We start from the raw sequence: 19,070 nt of genomic DNA on the forward strand, positions 1-19,070 counted from the left end.
AGGGCCTTCTGTCTGAAATGCATCTCTTCTTTTTGTCTTCTAGATGAATTTCCAGTCGGCCTTGAGGTGAAACTTAAACCTCTCCTTTTCTTCCCTGACCTCTTGGGCCTCTTTCCTGAGGAGGTAGTCAGTCACCTTCCTTTCCCTGAGCTCCGCTGTGTATCTCTGATATAGGATTTATTAGACTCAGCGCTAATGATGTGCTTATATGCTTTTGTCACTATTCTTTGATTTTCTTGAAGTTGTCATTTTGTTCAAGACATCAGTGAACAAACAAGGATAAAGGAAATGAATCCATTTGACAGCAGAAGTTACAGGAAGGAGCTAATAATACCCTGTACCCAGGCACAGATAAGACAACTGATACTTTATTTTCCCAGGTGCAGCTGTCCAGACAGGGACATGTTACCCTGGGTGCAGAGGAAGTAAAATCATATTATTGACTAACTTCACCTTCGCCTAACATTTACCAAGCTTGTGCTGCATGCCAGGACACATGAAGGACATTGTCACATTCAAGATCTCATTACAACCTCCTGGCAAGCTTGTGAAGGATGTCTTGTTATCCCCATTTTACAGATAGGGAAACTAGGACTTAGAGGGCCTAGGTGACAAGGCCAAAGCCAAAAGAGAGGTAAAAACTGAGTCTGGACCAGAGGTTGTGGATCTGTCAGGATCTACTTCTTTGGCAGAGTTTTTAATGTTATATATGCCTTCTTTTTTCTTGGCCCTGTGCTGGGCTAAGGCTTTTGGATTTGGAGCTTCTGATGGACCTTGTGAAGTTCCTCTCTAGTTTGTGGAGGTGGGGCGGGATTCTTTGTGGAGGAGGCACTGATGCTTGAGTGGTCCAGGGAGTGATGATGGTTGTAATGGTGGAGATGGTGTGGGGAAAGAAACAAGACCATGGCACTGGAAGACTTGCTCTCACGCTCCAGGAGGAGGACTTCTGGGTTGTCCAGCTCAGTCAGCCAGGGAAGGAAAGGGGATGGCAATTAAAAGACAAACACACTGCCCCAGGGTAAAAATTACCTTTGGCAGGAGAAGTTCCCTGTGTCATATCTCTCCTGTAATTGAGCATGGGGTGCAAGGGGAAAGGGCACTACATGGGCCCTTTCTAGAATTTCCCCAGTCTAGAGAATTGAGGAAACCTTTGAAAGACCTTGCAGGAGGATGGGGCTTGGAAAACAAAAAAAAAAAGGATGGGGCTTGCCAGTCAGATAATTCTACTAAGTAAAACCTGTCAGTCCTCTCAGTCAAAGGGGGCTTGGCTACTCATTTCCCACCAGTTATTGCTGTGGGAATTTCGGCACAGTGTTGTCAGATCTTACGATTTTTTTGAGAGAAGCCAGATTTCATGTTAAATTTCCAAATGATTAAATTTGAATTTAAAATTAAAAAGCCCAGGGAACTCTACTCAATATTCTGTAATAACCTACATGGGAAAAGAAGCTGAAAAATAATGGATATATGTATAACTGAATCACTTTGTTGTACACCTGAAACTAACACAACATTGTAGATCGACTATACTCCAATATAAAGTAAAAATAAATTAAAAATTAAATTAAATTACATTAAAAAGAGACTCCATCCTCCTCCCTACCCTCCTTCTTGTCAAACAAAATGTCTTCAAGAATGTCACTGCTGAACGATTCTTATTTCTATGGAACTCACCTGCATATCACAGATTACCAGCACTACATCCCCTCCCATCCAATATTGCTTTCCTGTCATTCTGCCCAATAAGATGCCCTCAACTTTGCAAATAACTCCTAGGGAAACAAAAACCCCAGCTGAGGTTTTTCAAGTATCATCATAGACAATATCCGGGTATCTCTGTCTGTGTTTCTTTTGCTGGGAATAGTCTTGGGCCAAATGTGACACTTGACACTCTTGGTAAACTCTTTCTTCGTCTCAGCCATCTTGCCCCTATTACTCCAATTTCAGTGGGTTTTGTTTGAGGAGATGCACCTGGCTTTTGGTTTAGCTGAATCAGGAGGTGGTTTGGCGGGCAGAAGGATTACCCGGAGACATTTGGGCATCTCACACCTTTCTTTGGCTCTAGCAGCCCTGACTCACAGTAGATATTCAGTCCTGAGGCGCTTTCCAGGAAGAGCCATAGCATGTGAAACTGGCGGGGTTCCAGCCACTGTGGAAGGTTGTCATATGCGGCAGCGCTTGGAGCTGAGGTTGGGTGATGCTTGCTCTTCAAGAGTAAGTTAAATTTTTGGAAAGCAGTTTGGCCGTGTCTAAAAATATGCATCCATCTCTGAAGAAATGATCAGAAATATGCACAATTATATTGCATGTAAAACTAATTCCGATAGCTAAAAATAGTAAACAAATTAAATGATTCACAGTAGGAGAATGATTAAAGAAATTTGGGCTTAGCCATATGATAAGTAGCCCTTTAAAACAGTGTTTATGAAGAATTTTTAATGACACGGGAAAATGCCATATTAATCCAAAGAAAACAGGATATGAAACTACACATACACACAAATTTAGATATAGGTATATGTATACCTATTTTCATAGCTGTTTTCTTTTCTATAATTTTTTGTATTTTCCCCAATATTCCACAGTTTTAAAAAACTTTTAAAGTATTACTTTTTAAAAAATAAACTTTTTATTTTAGAATAGCTTTTCTTTTTCAAAGAAAGGATAGTATAGAGTTCCAGTATACCTTACCCATTTTCCCCTATACTCTTTATAAAATTAGAATAAAAGTTATTTTTTAAATGATAAAAAAGAGCTTTCTGTGGCTTATATTATCACAAGCCACATAATTATTTACTTTAAAGGAGGTTTTTAAGGAAAAAAATTAATGTTCTTCATTAAAAGGCATGTGGGACCACCACTTATTTATAATGCTACATTTAACTGAGATCTCAAGCATTTCACAGGTACTGATGGAATGTTAGAACATTCAGAGACCCTCTTTAACTTTGCTATCTGTCCTAAAGTGATTTAAAAGAATCTGTTGTTTATCATTGACTTACTTTTGGATTTGATTCCAAAATAGACTTGTATTTAAGACAAAAGAAGTTATTCATCCTGCCTCTTTAGGTATTTATTATTTCTTCTCAAACTTCCTTAGTCCTATAACAGTCAGTTTTGTATGGGTCTGTAATGGATATGAGTTTAAGATCCAGTCATGTGAAATTGAATTTACCAAGTGGGTGCTATTTTCATACTTTGTTTTGACTGATCAGCTCACCAAAGCTGAAAGCTAAAAATAATAAACCCTGTCATTTTAGCAAGTCATCAGAGAAAACATTAAGAAATGACAGCAGTTGGAATTGAGTAGGTTTTCTCTGCCATGTTGTTCCTGAATGGAGGGTCTTTAGGAAAGGGCTGGCGGAGGCCCTAGATCTGGGGCAGCCCCTTTCTTCACTCAGAAAGGATAGGAGCTGGTTCACCGGAGGGTTTGGGAACTAGTTAACGATCCCTAGTGCTTTGCTCTCAGTCAGGCACTAGAACATGTACTGCAGTTTCAGAAGATCACAAAATCTTGTTTTCATGTCACAGTTTCAAAGGCTTATATTATTCAATTCAAGAATTTTGTCACAACTGGTACCTGCATAGCTTGAATTTTTCTGTTATTTTATGGGACGATCGTCTATGTCTTTTGTCCCTATATTTTGAAGTGAGGCCAAACAGACCCGTCCCACCTACTCACCTGCCACTTACTCTTCTTTGGGTAGGAGCCTTGTGGGTGTTTTAACTCAGGGGTCTGTTCGGGTAGGAAGAGGGTGTGTTGTGATGAATCGGCTCGTTGTCATCATAATTGGGATGGTAGGTCTGAAGGACAGAGCAGTGAAGGTTCTCCTTTGGGTTTGGTTTGGAGAATATAATGGCAATATCATTTTTCAGATTCTCCCAAGAAGATTTTGTCCCCCACGTTCTCCACCCGCAGGTTAAAAATACCCCAATTATGAAATGACCCCATCGCTCCTCCAGTTTATAAGGCAGAATCCCTGGCATGTCAAAAACAAAACCAAAACCCCACCCTTTGTTTTTAGAATACTGCTGCCTTCTCCGTTAACATTCTTAACTAAGGGAAAATCTATACATTCTATCTCTAGAAGGCCAGCTGGAGAGGGAGAAGAAAAGAAAATTAAGAAACAATTTGGTTGGTTATCATTAATCCTTGTTTAGCCCTGTGGGAAAATAAGCTTTTCTTCTTCCATCTTTGTTAGCGGGTAGATTAAATTGGTTAAAGGATACTGCAGCCTGTGAAAGAAAAAACAGTGGCACTTCACAAAGATACTCCAAAGCAGCTGAAAATATTTTTTCCTTCAGCTGCTGTCTAAGATTAAATGGCCCTTAAGTGATTTGGGGTCAGTATCTAATAAGCATATTTTTGTCCCAAATGAAAAACCAGCACAACTCGGCCTTCTCCACAGAGCATAAACCTAGGTGCATCTACTGGTACTTCTTAGGAAAAGAAGATCATTCAGTGTTTTATTTTTGCAAACCTTCAGTTGCTAAGATCTGAATCATCTATTTGGGGCACTCAGAGCTGCCTAATGGAAGCTGCATATTTGAGGGGAATTAAAAACCCCTTTCCTTCCAGCCTCCCCATCCCTCCCCCATCTGCAACAACCTTTGACACTGCATAGATTTTGAAAGTAACACTGTAAGATTAGTGCCAGGGGTCTTTCAAAGGATGCTTGTAACTGAAGATCTGTTTTCTTATCCCTCAAAGCTGAAAGCCATAAAGAAAAGAAAAGAAAATGCTTTTAATGAACAGCCTTTGCAGAATCAGCTCCTTGTAACTTCCCTCCTTCACGTGAATCAAAAATAGCTGAAAGTAGGTCATATTGTAAAAATGAATTAGGCTTCGCTTCACATTTTATTGACTTTACTAGACTTTTTTTCATTCACAGTGGCTGATTGTTAGCTAATGACTGACCCAAATAAAAAGGGATTGATTCTCTTATTTTCTTTATTTTGCCATCTACTCCTTCAGAATATCAGTGGAGCCCACTATGTGCTGGGGGTTTTTACTTTTTTTGTTTTTCATGCTCACGACAATCCTGAAAGTTGGAATTTTTATCCTTATTTTATCTATGAGGGAACTGAAACTCATAGAGTTCAAGGTAAATGGCCCAAGGACACACAGCTCATTAGTAAAAGATCTGAAAACTGGACACATTTCTTTGTCCAGAAGCCCTGATATTTTCAACTACATTCTCTTTATTTAAAAAATTTTTATATTAGATATTTATTAGTGAGAAATAAACTGAAATAAAATTGCCAATCTTAATGCCTCATAAAACAATGAAAAATATTTACCGTAATATTAAATAATTTTTGAAAATGACAACAACGCAACATTTATTTGAATTGAGCCTTAGTTTGGTCCAGGCACTGTTTAACTTTCACAGTGATCCAGAGATTGGGTTCCATTTTCTTGCCATTTTACTAATGAGTCTCAAAAAAGTTAAGATGCTTGTCCAAGGTCACAAAGTCAGTAAATGGCAGAGCCGAGACTCAAACCCTGCTGTTGTTGCCAAAATCTTGGCTCTCTGTGCACCAATGCCAAACAGAAATACGGAGGCAGAGTTATGGAGGAGAAGGAAAGAGTGGCTTTATTTCTTTGCCAGGCAAAGAGGGAACACAGTAGGCTAGCGCCTCAAGAACTGTGCCCCTCCCTGGGGAATAGGGAGAGGTTTACATAGTCAGGACTCATGGTCAGAGGTATGTGATAAGGATCAAGGCAGTAACAGTCTTGCATTCTTCTTTCTTCTGCAAGGTTTCAAAAGGGTGGGGTTGCTGACAAGATTAGGGTGTGTGCAGGGTGGGGGGGGGTGTCTCAGGTGGTCGAGTCTCCTAATCTTGATGAGCTTCCCTGATCCCTTTAATCTTGCCTCAGGTGGTTTCCTGGCTGCTCCTCCCTTGAAAGCAACTGTTCGTATATACACTAATATGTATAAAATAGATAACTAATAAGAACCTGGTATATAAAAAATAAATAAATAAAATTCAGAAAAGAAAGAAAAAAAAAAGAAAGCAACTGTTTGAATCTGCCCTTTGGAACTCAGGGACAGTCATGGAGGCTGGAGTCTTGCCTACAAAAAATGGGGGACAAAAAGCCTCTGTGCCCGGGAGCCCCACAGGGCCCTCCTCAACATCACTGTCTTCATAGTCCAAGGGCTTTATCTCACTACAGCAACTTGAGTTTAACATAAAAAGTGGTCAGTATAAATGAAAATGAAATGAAATATTAGTCTTGTGAGTTCATGTCCTTATAATATTTTATCATAGAAAAATAACATTTTTGGGCTTAAGTATCAATAATTTTCATGGGCAAATTATTACAGAATGTGTTTTTCTTCTAACCCTCTTATTGTGAACAAATTTTAAAGTGGTCTTGAAGGGTTACCCTTTCTCCCTCTGAAAGACTGGTTGAGGATGAAGTTGGGCTGTTGCAGAGTGGGGACTAAGTTCCCCGCAGGGGTTGAGACTGTGGCCTCAGAAGAGATTAGAAAGATCCTGGTAAAACACTGAAGGCAAACCTAGACTTTCTCTGCTTACAGCCAGTCCTGCAGTGAGCTAATAGAAGGGTGACTCTCTCAACCTTCTCCTCCTGCTTAGGACATGCTTTCCCATGTCATGTGCTCGTGATTTGGTGGTGGGGAGGGGTTGCTTCTGTAGGCACCCTACCAGTGTGAACTGGCCACCATACCACTTTATAACATCCCTTTGAGGGGAAGCAGGCCCTGAGTTACATGTTTTTAGAACACAGCTCCTATGCAAGCTCCGGGCTTCCTATATATATGGTATTTTAATCTATAAATTTGCAAATAAAAAACAAAGTATTCAGTTCAAGTATATTTTTCTGAACACGAGAAATTAAACATTTTCAGGGCAACTCTTTTACTGCATCTTTACTTTGGTGGCAGATTCACCCAGAATGAAGCAAAACACCAAGCAGTATGACATAAAAACTGTCCAATCCTAAGAAAACCCTCTCTTATTTGTGTAACCAAGATATCAGGGCCCAGTCCATACCCATCTTTTATGTAAGGCCCCCCAAATACTCAGGTTATTTAAATTCACTAATCTTTGAGAAGATGGGATTGGTCATTTATTCATTCAAAATATTTATTTAGCACCCACTTATGTGTCAGGTTCTAAACCCTAGGGATACATGGATTTCATATGAGTGAGATAAATAGACAATACACAAATAAACAAGTAATATTTAACAAGTCAGATGGTGAAGCTGCTATAGAGAAAAATTAAATAGGGCATAAGGAGTGTTGTATGTGTGTGTGTGTATGTGTGTGTGTAGTAAGGGGTTCTTGCTTCATTGAAGGCCTCAAGAATAGTGTAACATGTGAGCATATACATAAGGGACGTGAAGGAGCAAGACTTCAGGCTATCTTGAGAAAGGCCGTGGTAGAAATAGCAAGTGCAAAGGCCCTGAGGTAGAGTGGTGGTATTGTATTGAGAATCAACAGGGAAGTGGCAGTCTCAGACAACTCAGATGGGGCTCTTCTGCTCTGACTGAGAGAGGATCCTCAGGCTGGGCTTCCTCAGTGACTTCCTGTGACAGCCCAAGTCCACCCTATGACTGCCTCTATTCTCAAGGGGCAAAATAACTCCTTTAAAGGGGTTGGGGAAAGGCAAACAGAAGCTATACCCAAGCTGGAGAGGGTGGGAAGCCAATTCATTTACATATTTAAATACTCCCTTCACAACCCATAAAATGCATATCATTTTAATTGAGCATTTAAATCTTTCTCACTGGTAGGTATTTCAAGCATTTCAGGCTTTATGCCAATTATTGCATCATCTTAAAAGAGAAGCTTTTAAATTAATTAAACCCATTACAGTTGAATATCTGATTCTTGCCAATACATAATTTAAAATCCTCACTTCAAAGTAATTTGGTAAAGTTTACTAACCCTATCAAAATGTCCTAAACTATGCACCTGGAGAAACATTACCCAGTTTCTGGATAGGAGCCAAATGGCCCTGTGAAAGGACTTTTCATTGTAGCCCCAGGAAGGCAAGTCTGAGGTGTGGTCTGGCCTCAGTCTTAGAGATTCTGATTCAGTGAGTCTGGAAAGGTTCACAGGATTCTTTTTCCAAACAAGTGATTTTCTTAATGAGCCAACTTTGAGAGCCACTGATCTGGGGTAAAGAGAATATGGATTCTATGTTGTACAGAAGAACACAGTGGGCCATCAATCTGGTCTGGCTCAGAAGAGGAAGGGGCAATCATTGCAACTTCTTTTATGTAGCTGTATTAGTTAGGGAAGGCTCAGCTATGCCGCAGTAACAAATAACCCCCAAATCTCAGTGGCTTAATGCTCTAAAGTCTATTTCTTGATCTTGCAAAGTCCAGGGTAATTGTTCTGATGGTTGACTCTCTTCCAAGCAGTGCACACTGGTGACTTTGATCCAGTCACACTGTCCCTTAGGGCCTCCTCAGAGACTCCTGCAGAGACAGCTGAAGAAAGAGAGTGTCCATCCTTGTGGGTCATTTTAGGGACCAGGCCTGGAACTGTCTAGCCCTTCTGTTCATATTCTATTAAGCAGAACTTGAGCCCTCCTAGATGAAAGGGGCCAGGAAAGGTAGCTTATGTGCTCAGTAGTCAAGAGAAATAGTTGATGTTGGCCATGGCAACACACATAGCATTGGGTCTGCAGCCACAGTCTATAGTCCTCTCCCTGATGCAATTTGCTAGAGGTTCCCAGTATTTTTCCACCCAGGTCTGCTGGATACTCCAATCCATTATCTGGATTATTGACCTCTCCACCCTCAACCCTAATTTGATGTAGCATGAGGAAGAACCCACCCTGGTTCAAGCAAATCCCACTGAGATAATAATTGCATAACAGGACCTCCCTCTCCCAACCCCAGCCATTCCAGACATCATTTCTGCCTTGAAGTAGGAGTCTCATCCCAGGGATAGCACAGGTTCTTTCCTTTCTTTACCAAAGATTCTCTAAAAATTCATCATTTTTACAATGCTTCTTGTGTTTTTGGCGACAGGGATGTTTACGGTCCAGAGCAGACATACTGTAGGAGTGGATGATTCTAAGTATGGTGTTTGTAAGTTGAGGACTTTCTAGACAGTCTAAAAATATAAGCAGATGAGATATGAATCCTAGGAAGGGCTCATTCAAGGGCAGAGATGGTTTGCCTCTACGGTATGATGAAGCATAAGTACTCAATATGAACTAATGAATTAAACGATATCATTACGTATAATTCCACAGATTTGGGTTTCTCAAAGGATGGTTTCAACCAGAAGCATCCACATCACCTGGGAACTTTTAAGAAATGCACATTCTTAGGCCCTATCCCAGACCCACAGAATTAGACATTCTGGGCACAGAGGGCAGCAACCTGTGTTTTGACAGCCCTCCAGGTGATTTTGATGCACATCAGTGTTTGCGAATCACTGGCATAGATTTTACATGTTGATTGCAGTTTTATCTAAATCTAAGTAGTAATTAAGGAGTCTGAATGGGATTTCTTTTCCTGTGGGAGAAAGAGATGGACATAAGCCTTTTAAGACACTTGTTAGAGAAACTGCTACTCTTTTAGATTAGATGCCTGCTTCTTTTGTATGTCTGCCTACAATACTCTGTAGTGAGACTCAATATCTAGAAAGGTAGCTTGAGGCAGTTCAAGTGCCTAAGATTATCCATTATTTTTTACGTATACTACATAATCAAGCAGAAGAAACAGGATAACAAATTTTAAAAACATTTTAAAAGCAAAACTGATTCAAAACGCCTTTGTATTGGGTTGGCCAAAAAGTTCGTTTGGTTTTTTCCGTAGGATGGCTCCAGTAGCTCTCAGTTGTTTTTAATTTCATCTGAAACAATTTTGTTAGATTGTATTGTGACAGCTGTCATATCAGCATGCAGTTTTTAAGAAAAACTTATCAATTGCTGAATTTTTGTGTAGCCATTTTAATATTGAAGATGGAAGAAAAAAAGCAACATTTTCGGCATATTATGTTTTATTATTTCAAGAAAGGCAAAAACGCAAAAAAAAGATTTGTGCAGTGTATGGAGGAGGTGCCGTGACTGATCGAACGTGTCAAAAGTGGTTTGCGAAGTTTCGTGCTGGAGATTTCTCGCTGGACGGTGCTCCACGGTCGGGTAGACCAGTTGAAGTTTATAGCGATCAAATCGAGACATTAACTGAGAACAATCAACGTTATAGCATGTGGGAGATAGCTGACATACTCAAAATATCCAAATCAAGTATTGAAAATCATTTGCACCACCTTGGTCATGTTAATTGCTTTGGTGTTTGAGTTCCCTATAAGTTAAGTGGAAAAAAAACCTTCTGGACCGTATTTCCGTATGCGATTCTCAACTTAAATGTAATGAAAACGTAAAACAAATTGTGACGGGTGATGAAAAGTGGATACTGTACAATAAAGTGGAAAGGAAGAGATTGTGGGGCAAGCGAAATGAACCACCACCAACCACACCAAAGGCCAGTCTTCATCCAAAGAAGGGGATGTTGTGTATATGGTGGGATTGGAAGGGAGTCCTCTATTATGAGCTCCTTCTGGAAAACCAAATGATTAATTCCAACAAGTACTGCTCCCAATTAGGCCAACTGAAAGCAGCACTTGACGAAAAGCCTCCAGAATTAGTCAACAGAAAACACATAATCTTCCATCAGGATAACGCAAGACTGCATGTTTCTTTGATGACCAGGCAAAAACTGTTACAGTTTGTCTGGGAAGTTCTGATTCATCCACCGTATTCATCAGATATTGCGCATTCAGGTTTCCATTTATTTTGGTCTTTACAAAATTCTCTTAATGGAAAAAATTTCGGTTCCCAGGAAGACTGTAAAAGGCACCTGGAAAAGTTCTTTGCTCAAAAAGATAAAACATTTTGGGAAGATGGAATTATTGCCTGAAAAATGACAGAAGTAGTGGAACAAAACGGTGAATGCGTTGTTCAATAAGGTTCTTGGTGTAAATGAAAGATGTGTCTTTTTACTTTAAAAACTGAAGGAACTTTTTGGCCAGCCTTAGTTTTCCTCTTGCTTTTACTGATTACTTTTGGCCACTCTTCTCTTTGTCGATCCAAAACTCTGGTCATGATGACTTTTTAGGGCCCTGAAATGTGTAATCCTATTTATTGGAAGCATTTCCAACTGTCCTCCTCTTCTGCCCCATAACATGCCATCCTAGATGAACAGTCCCGGGGGACCCTAGGACATGATTATGGACCTCAGTCATTGTGATGTCTGGAGGATGGAGGAGATGAGGCTTGGGAACAGAGTGGACCCAACCCTGCAGGGCTCTGGGAATTGCTCTGGGAATTGCTTTCTGGCACAAATCCCTGATGTCAGCAAGGTTTGCTTCTTTTTCATACAAGTGGTGGAAGCAGATTTAAAATAAAAATGCCTGACCTCCTGGCCCTTCTGCAAACATCAACTAATGAATGAATCAAAACTCAAAATATGCCCCTTCCAAAGTGGTCTTCTAGCATGTTAGAGAATTGTTGTCTGCTTCCCTGAATCCTTAAAATGCCACTGACCTTGGCTGTTTTTGTGGGCCACAACTAAAGCTGCCAAATAAAATACAGGACACTCAGTTAAATTTAAATTTCAGATAAACAAAAATAACATTTTAGTGTAAGCATGTCTCATAACCAGTAAGGATGAAATATTTGAATGTTGACTATTTGAATATAGAATGTGTGAACATTTGAATTTTAGGTAAACAACTAGTTTTTTTCTAGTCTAAGTATATTCCACATTGCATACTTAGTTATGGGACATACTTATACTAAGGAATTAATTTATCTGAAATTTAAATCTACCCAGGCATCCAGAAGTATTACTTGTTAAATATTTTTTATTAGCCACAACTCATGGCAAAGAAATACTTGGAGGCCACTAAGATGTCCAGGGCTTCTTACCAATCCCTCGACATGGCCCCAAGTCAGCAAAGGCATTTGGCCTTTGGACTCTTTGTTTATGAAGCCATTGTTACTTTATCATTGCCACTCTGGTTTTGGGCAACCTCTCCTTTCTCCTCTCTTAGTGTTCAACTTCCTGGTCTCTGCCTTGTGTGCAGAGAAAGGCTGACCTATTAGAAACAGCACCAGCCAATGTGAGTTCTTCCCTTTAACCAACTAGTCTCGCCCTGAAGATTAGGTTAATCTTTCCATTTTGGAGCTAGGTACTATGTGGATAGTTGTGGGTCAAAAAGCGTGGTGTTTCTGAAAGCTTAGCTAACTCCAGTTCTTTTGTATGATTTTTATCTTTGGTAAATCACAGAACCTCTCTTAACTCTCAAACCGAGTCTTTGTGTAGGTGAAGGTGGCCATCTAATTACCATCAATTAGATGAATAGAACACCTGACCCCCAGCAGCCTGGGTCCTAATGAGAGAACCAGTGTAGATAGTGTCAGATACAAATCGCTGAATGGGACTGTCAGCCTTCTGAGTGAAAACAGAGACCTAGTGGCAGCCATGTAAAGTCATTTTGTTCTTTCTGTCCTAGATTTCAGTTGCTGCTTCTCTCTAGAGACTTTGTAGGCTTGCTTAGTTCTCTATCAAGTCAACAGGAACATAGGACACTGAGGAGGCCTGGAAGAGTGAGAGACTCTGACCCAGTTTGAATGTCCCCATAGTTCAGTTACTCCAAAGAATTCAAGCCTTAAAGGCACAGAACCTTGAAGTCACTAGAGCTTCACCCAAAGTCCTCCCAACACAGGGATTGCAGAATATTGCTGAAATCATCTTTTTCCTGTTCCTCTCCTTCCCTTTCACTTTGTGTGTATGGGAATTTCAAGCGTAGAAAAACCATAATGTGGATTTATTTTATTTGGACACGGAGTCTTTGCTATCTGGGTGGAGTTCTGCTTGGGAGCGACCAGCTGTCACTGCCAGTGGCTGCTAGGATCGCCTTGTGGAATTAGGCAGGGTGGTGTTTTGCTTTTAGTTTTAAATGCCGTTGGATGGTTACTAGATGGGTAGTAGTCTCGCTTCTGTTTTCCATGGAGGGGTCTTGGTTTTGGTTACACTAAAACCAAATTAGATTAGATACACTCAAAAAAGAGAAATTTGCACTCACAATCTGTTGATGGTGCACAGCACTCACACTTTGACATTAGTCATAAGCTGGATCGAGACCTCATCAGAGGCTCAAATGCTCCCTTTGCTCTAAATCACAGCTTGTAAAGAACAGAGTGTGAGAACACAGAGATAGTGAGGTGGTGGCAGTTTTTCTCATTGCTACTTGATTTTGGGGGTGGGCAGCAACTACACACTGTTTTAAGAGTTTCAACATGATGATACTGAAATTACTTCAAATCTTTTCTAATCCCACCCTACCCCTCAGACCGTGTTTAGTCCTCCAATCTATACTTTTGTAATTTCTTACAGTTGTAACGAATATATTGGACTGGGAATCCCTGAGGGCAGAGTTGATGTCCACCTGTTGACTTTGGAATCATCATTGCCCAGCACTGACCGGGAACACAGATGCTCAACAGAAAGACGAATGAATTAGACTTTAGAGCAATGTAATCCATGGCACCCTGACTTCAATAGCAGATTGTAATACGCAGTGTTTTAGGACTAATCAAGTTTTAGAATGTCACAAAAGAGAAGCTGGAACTTGGTCCACATGGAAATTACCTATTTGCTCGTTAAGAGGTTAAGGGACCATTTTCTACTCCCGCCTCCCTTCCAACTTCTGGTCATCTTTACCCACTGAAAGAGGGTCCACATGACATATAAAAAATCTTTCATAAGTAAGATATTGGGAAAATAAATCTCACATACTAAAACAGAGGTTGGCAAGCTTTTTTTGTAAATAGCCAAATAGTCAATATTTCAGGCTTTGTGGAAATAGGGTTTTTGTCACACCTACTCAATTACTGCCCTTGTAACATGAGAGCAGCCATAGACAATAGGCAGAGGAATGAACATGGCTGTGTTCCAGTCAGACTGCTTCTATGGACACTGAAATGTGAATTTCATATAACTTTCACATGTCATGCAATGTTATTCTTTAAGAAAATTTTTCCCCAAACATTTAACAATGTGAAATCATTTTTTAACTCACTGGCTATTACAAAAAACAGGTGGTAGATTGGATATGGCCTGCTGGCCAGAGTTCGGCGACCCCTGCACTAAAAACAAAAAAATAGTACCAAAGTCGAAGCTTTGTTGGGAAAAAGGGACATTTTTGCTCTATCTGCCGTATAGCTTTCCTACATAGCTAATCGCTGAAATGAGACACAAAGGAGCTTTTTCCTACCGTCTTATTTTTGTACCACTTTTTGTTTAAGTATGCACGCATGCATGCTTGCCTCTGTGCCCACATACGTGTGTGGTAGAAAGACCAAGTTTTCAGATTGCATTCGATATATTTCCTGAGCCTTTTGGGATGGTGAAAGGGAAATGTGGAAAATACAGTATGATCCCAGTTTTTTTTTAAAAGCACATTATGCAAAAAATGATGTATTTTATATATGCTTGTAATAAGTTCTGGAAGGTATTTACTAAATGATAACAGTGGTTACCTGTGAGAACTGATAGCAGGATTGGTGAAGGGGCAGTACTTGACCTTTTTCTGAATTGTTTACTTGAAAATAAAAATGATCCTTGCATTGTTTGTGGAATTAAAATTAGGTGTTTAATTTAAAATATATATTCATGAAAAAGTAAATGCTGCCTGCTTCTGTGACACTGTAGTCTTTTCATATTGATCCTTCTTGAAGTACAACTTTTCGGAAGTCCTTTCATCTAGGAGAGAATTGATAAATAGAAGTGTTCAGATTTCGTAGGAGCAAGACTGTCTTCTCAAGGGATGCTGATAATTAAAATAACATGGAAGTACAATAAAATCCCACAATCTACTATACTATGGATCCAGTGCGTATACTCAGAGTTTCAGAACGCATTTCTTACTAACACACAAAAGGCCTTTAAAGCAGGTGGTGTCTTTGTCCCCTGATACCAATGTGTTTTAATAAGCTTCCTCTAGATTTTCAAAGTCTTTGGTCAAATTGGAACTGACATTTATGCTAATTAGCTGGGTTTGGGAGCTCAAAACAGGTAAAATTGAATTACAGTGGGCTCCAAATTATGTTTATTTTCAAAATGATGGCTCTGAAGAATATTTGGTTCCATTTGTCAGTTATTTCCTATCTTGCTGCTTCTACCATCCTTTCTCTGCCTGGTGTGTTAATCTGGTAATCTGAAATCTTTTTGTCTGCCTGTAATGTGATAGGCTGTTTTCCTGTGGTCCATCTGTCTCCTACAGGAGGTGAAAGTACTTTTCAGAAACGTCTTGGGTTGATGTTATTAATCTTTATAAGCAGAGAAATTCCCTGAATAATTTAATAGCCAAATGGCATGAGGGGGACTTGGTATGAAAATGAATTTTTCTGTCAGCTTTAAAAATCACAGCATGGCCAGCCTTTCATCCATGCAACTCAAATATCAAAACACTGGATGTTTATTCTCTTTTATGCAGGTTTTTCTATTTTGCAACACCTAAGGTGCGGAGGAAACATTTAGAAAATTTGAGTTTACTTTTTTTTCTGTTAAAAAAAAAAACACAACAAACTAACCAGCAAAAAGAAAGGCTTTCTTGTTCTCCGAAGCAACAGATGCTGCCTTTGACCTTGGGATTTAAGGGCAAATCTATTCTTGTTTACATGTCTTGAATTTCTTGGATTTGCCAGTATGAAGGCAGCAGTTGGGAATGAGTGCTTTTGAGAGTATATGAATGATTAAAAAAAGAAATTAGTCTGCACAGCTGTTGTTAAAGAAATGGTTGTTCTCCCCTCTCCTTCTAGTTCACTAAGATACAATTTTAAAAATTATTGTTATTATTTTGTCTTCTTTTCTACTTTTAATTGGAGTGATCCTACTTATAGGTGTCACAGCCTCTGGGTATCTGGTCTTGCATCTGACACCCTGCTTCCTAATGAAGGTGTCTACGGAGTCAGACACATGTGATTTACAGGGTCCCCTTGGTCCTCCATGTTGGATGAGGACATACAGCCAGTCCTGTTTAGGCAAGCCAGCAGGAGTGGGAATATTAATAACCAAATATGTTTTTTTTCTCTCTGACACAGCCTCTTTAGAATGCCATTTGTTTGCCCTCTCTTTTGAAAAGTCATTTACAAAGGTGGCAAAAGCTTTAGAAAAAAATATGAGGACCAGGTAAAATTACTGCATGAGGTATGCCCACTTGGGATTAATATTATTTCATTAGAAGACCATTAGCAAGTTTGTTGTTGTAGTTGTTGTTTGAATCAAAACCAATAGATATGCATTAAGTATTTTTGCTTCATTTTTCATGAATCGTATATTTGAGAAGGAAATCTTGATGATGAGAAACTCTTACTTTTGAGCCACAAAGAATTAGTGTCTTTATGCTTTCAGATCGTACTGAGACCAGAAATACTTTTTCCCTCTAAGTGTCATAAAACTCAATCACATCTCTTTCCACATTACCTTTTCAACCTAAGGAAACTGGCAGTGACATAGATAAATCAATTTCTTTGTTTCCCTTCATAGATAATTTTACTGAGTTTTGTTTTTTTTAAATAATCTTCTAGATTTAACCTTTTATTTGTGGACCATTACAGTGAAGCCCCTAATAGCAGTTTATATAGTTTTATTAGTCACTCTATAGACAGAAGACAAGACATATTGGAATGTCATCATGGATATTTAGCTAGCAAATTTAAATCAAAACATCTTTGTTCCATTAACTTTGTCTGCTAATTAAAGAACAGGTAAGCTGCTCAGGTATAACAGGTCAATGTGGAAGAAGCCAGGGGGCTCATGGAAGGCCCCCTTTTCTCTGGCTTGATCAGTAATAAGAGATCAAATATACCAGGGAGGTCAACTTCCTCTGGGAATGAGGTTCTTTTGCAGGCACTGGGTGTCAAATACTTAGTGAGTAGCCACAGGATTGACTGTCCTTTCCGATGCTCTCAGAGTCATTTTATTCTTAAACTTCTCAGAATCCCTACAAATTTTGGTAAGAATAGATGTTTGACATTTCAATATTTAGAATACTGATTGTCCTCGTAAGGAGATACTTGACACCTTGCCTTCTCAAATTGATGCTTCTGGAAGGCAGCATCGGAATATCTATTAGGGTAGTTGGCATATATATACAGCAAGGTAGTTATAACCTTCTGGAGAATTTCTTTTTTTTTTTTAAAGGTTTATTATTTATTTATTTATTTATTTAATTTATTTTTGGTTGCATCGGGTCTTAGTTGCAGCACGCGGGATCTTCGTTGTGGTGCATGGGCTTCTCTCTAGTTGTGGCGTGTGGGTTTTCTCTCTCTAGTTGAGGCGCAAGCTCAGTAGTTGTGGCGTGTGGGCTGAGTTGCCCCGCGGCATGTGGGATCTAAGTTCCCTGACCAGGGATTGAACCCGCGTCCCCTGCATTGTAAGGCGGATTCTGTACCACTGGACCACCAGGGAAGTCCCTGGAGGATTTCTTAATGATCTTTTTAGGGCATTTTCCTTGTTAACTTCTGGTACCTTAAGAAGGTCCCAGTGCATTTCACTGAATGCCTTGAGAAACTGAAGCTATAAAGGAGTATTAAGAAACTTGATTCTCTAATCAACTGTTCAGAATTCCATTTTATTGGTTCAGGAATCCAAGATGGATGCTTAAAATTTGTTTATCCAACCAACCAATTACCTAGTCAACCAGCCAACCAGCCAACCAGCCAACCAACCAAGCTCACTGAATATCTTGCCTTGGAACTCTTTCCTAAAACCTTCCCAAATCTTTTCAACAGTTCCAAGAAAAGATGATAATGTGTGTTTTATAAACCGTAACAGTTAGACTTGTTAATTTATCAATAATGGGAAAAACAACCCTAACTGTCATTTTAACATGTCTTCATGCTTAATTTTTTCCAGACTGTGGTTAGAGATCAACTGGGGAGAATTCTTGCCCAATAGTGATGACATTTTCTTAAAAATTATAGAATGTTGCCCATTCTGTAAAACTCCAAAGTAAAAAGTATAAAGCATTCCTCAAGACAGAATTTATTTCCGGATGTTTTTACATGTAATATTTAACACTATGGGTCTAGTATAAATTTTCTTTTACACTCATATTACTGGCATATTTGTAGGTACAATGTTAATTTTTGGAGTCCACTAGAATGAAATATATTGCATTAAGTGCCTAAGCTAAGATGTCTTAATTTGAGAGTTATAAAAGAAGTCTAGTGCATTTTAGAAGTTGCTTTTTTCAGTTAAAAATTATTTTGGTCTTTTGGCAAAAGGATAAAGTTCATAGGCCATGGGAGAAACTGCAGTTTAAAAATAATTAGCTTTGAAGATTTATTCTAATCTGTCTTTGTTTGAGTAAGAACGTGGCTGGGGGTTTTAGGAGAATGGGTTAGAAGAGGAAATTTACAATATTGCCTAATAAGAACTAGATTATACATAAAATAGGTATTGACTTTAAAAATTTTTTGCTTTGGGGCTTCCCTGGTGGTGCAGTGGTTAAGAATCTGCCTGCCAATGCAGGGGACCCGGGTTCGAGCCCTGGTCCAGGAAGATCCCACATGCTGCGGAACAGCTAAGCCTGTGGGCCACAACTACCGAGCCTGCGCTCTAGAGCCCACAAGCCACAACTACTGAGCCCGCATGACACAACTACTGAAGCCCGCGCGCCTAGAGCCCGTGCTCCGCAACAAGAGAAGCCACCGCAATGAGAAGCCTTGCACCGCAACGAAGAGTAGCCCCCACTCGCTGCAACTATAAAAAGCCCGCGCACAGCAACGAAGACCCAACGCAGCCAAAAATATAAATAAATAACTAAATACAAAAAATTTTTTTGCTTTGAATTTCTCTAAAACTTTCTATGTCCACTTAAACTTATGTGTTTTTTTTTGTTTTTTTTTTCACCATGCCGCGTGGCTTGCAAGATCTTAGTTCCCCGACCAGGGATTGAACCTGTGCCCCCTTCAGTGGAAGCACGGAGTCCTAACCACTGGACCGCCAGGGAATTCCCTAAACTTATCCTTCTTAAACAGAAATTTAGGAACATTAGTACCTAAAA

The 19,070-nt window shown here is 39.5% G+C and overlaps 1 protein-coding gene and 1 long non-coding RNA gene across 5 annotated transcripts in view; both read left to right on the forward strand.

Annotated features, from left to right (window-relative positions):
• LOC309629845 overlaps positions 1 to 18,910 on the forward strand; it is a 33,461-nt gene extending 14,551 nt beyond the window's left edge. The window contains exon 2 of the long non-coding RNA XR_014245266.1: positions 44 to 18,910. This is a non-coding gene — a long non-coding RNA (uncharacterized lncRNA). The remainder of the gene's footprint in view (positions 1 to 43) is intronic.
• The window catches only part of TNIK (TRAF2 and NCK interacting kinase), a 406,336-nt gene that overhangs the window by 128,212 nt on the left and 259,054 nt on the right, over positions 1 to 19,070 (forward strand). The gene's annotated exons all lie outside the window — the stretch shown is intronic.

This window comes from Balaenoptera borealis, assembly GCF_965194805.1.
Source record: "Balaenoptera borealis genome assembly, chromosome: 5".
In the NCBI taxonomy this organism is placed as follows: domain Eukaryota; kingdom Metazoa; phylum Chordata; class Mammalia; order Artiodactyla; family Balaenopteridae; genus Balaenoptera; species Balaenoptera borealis.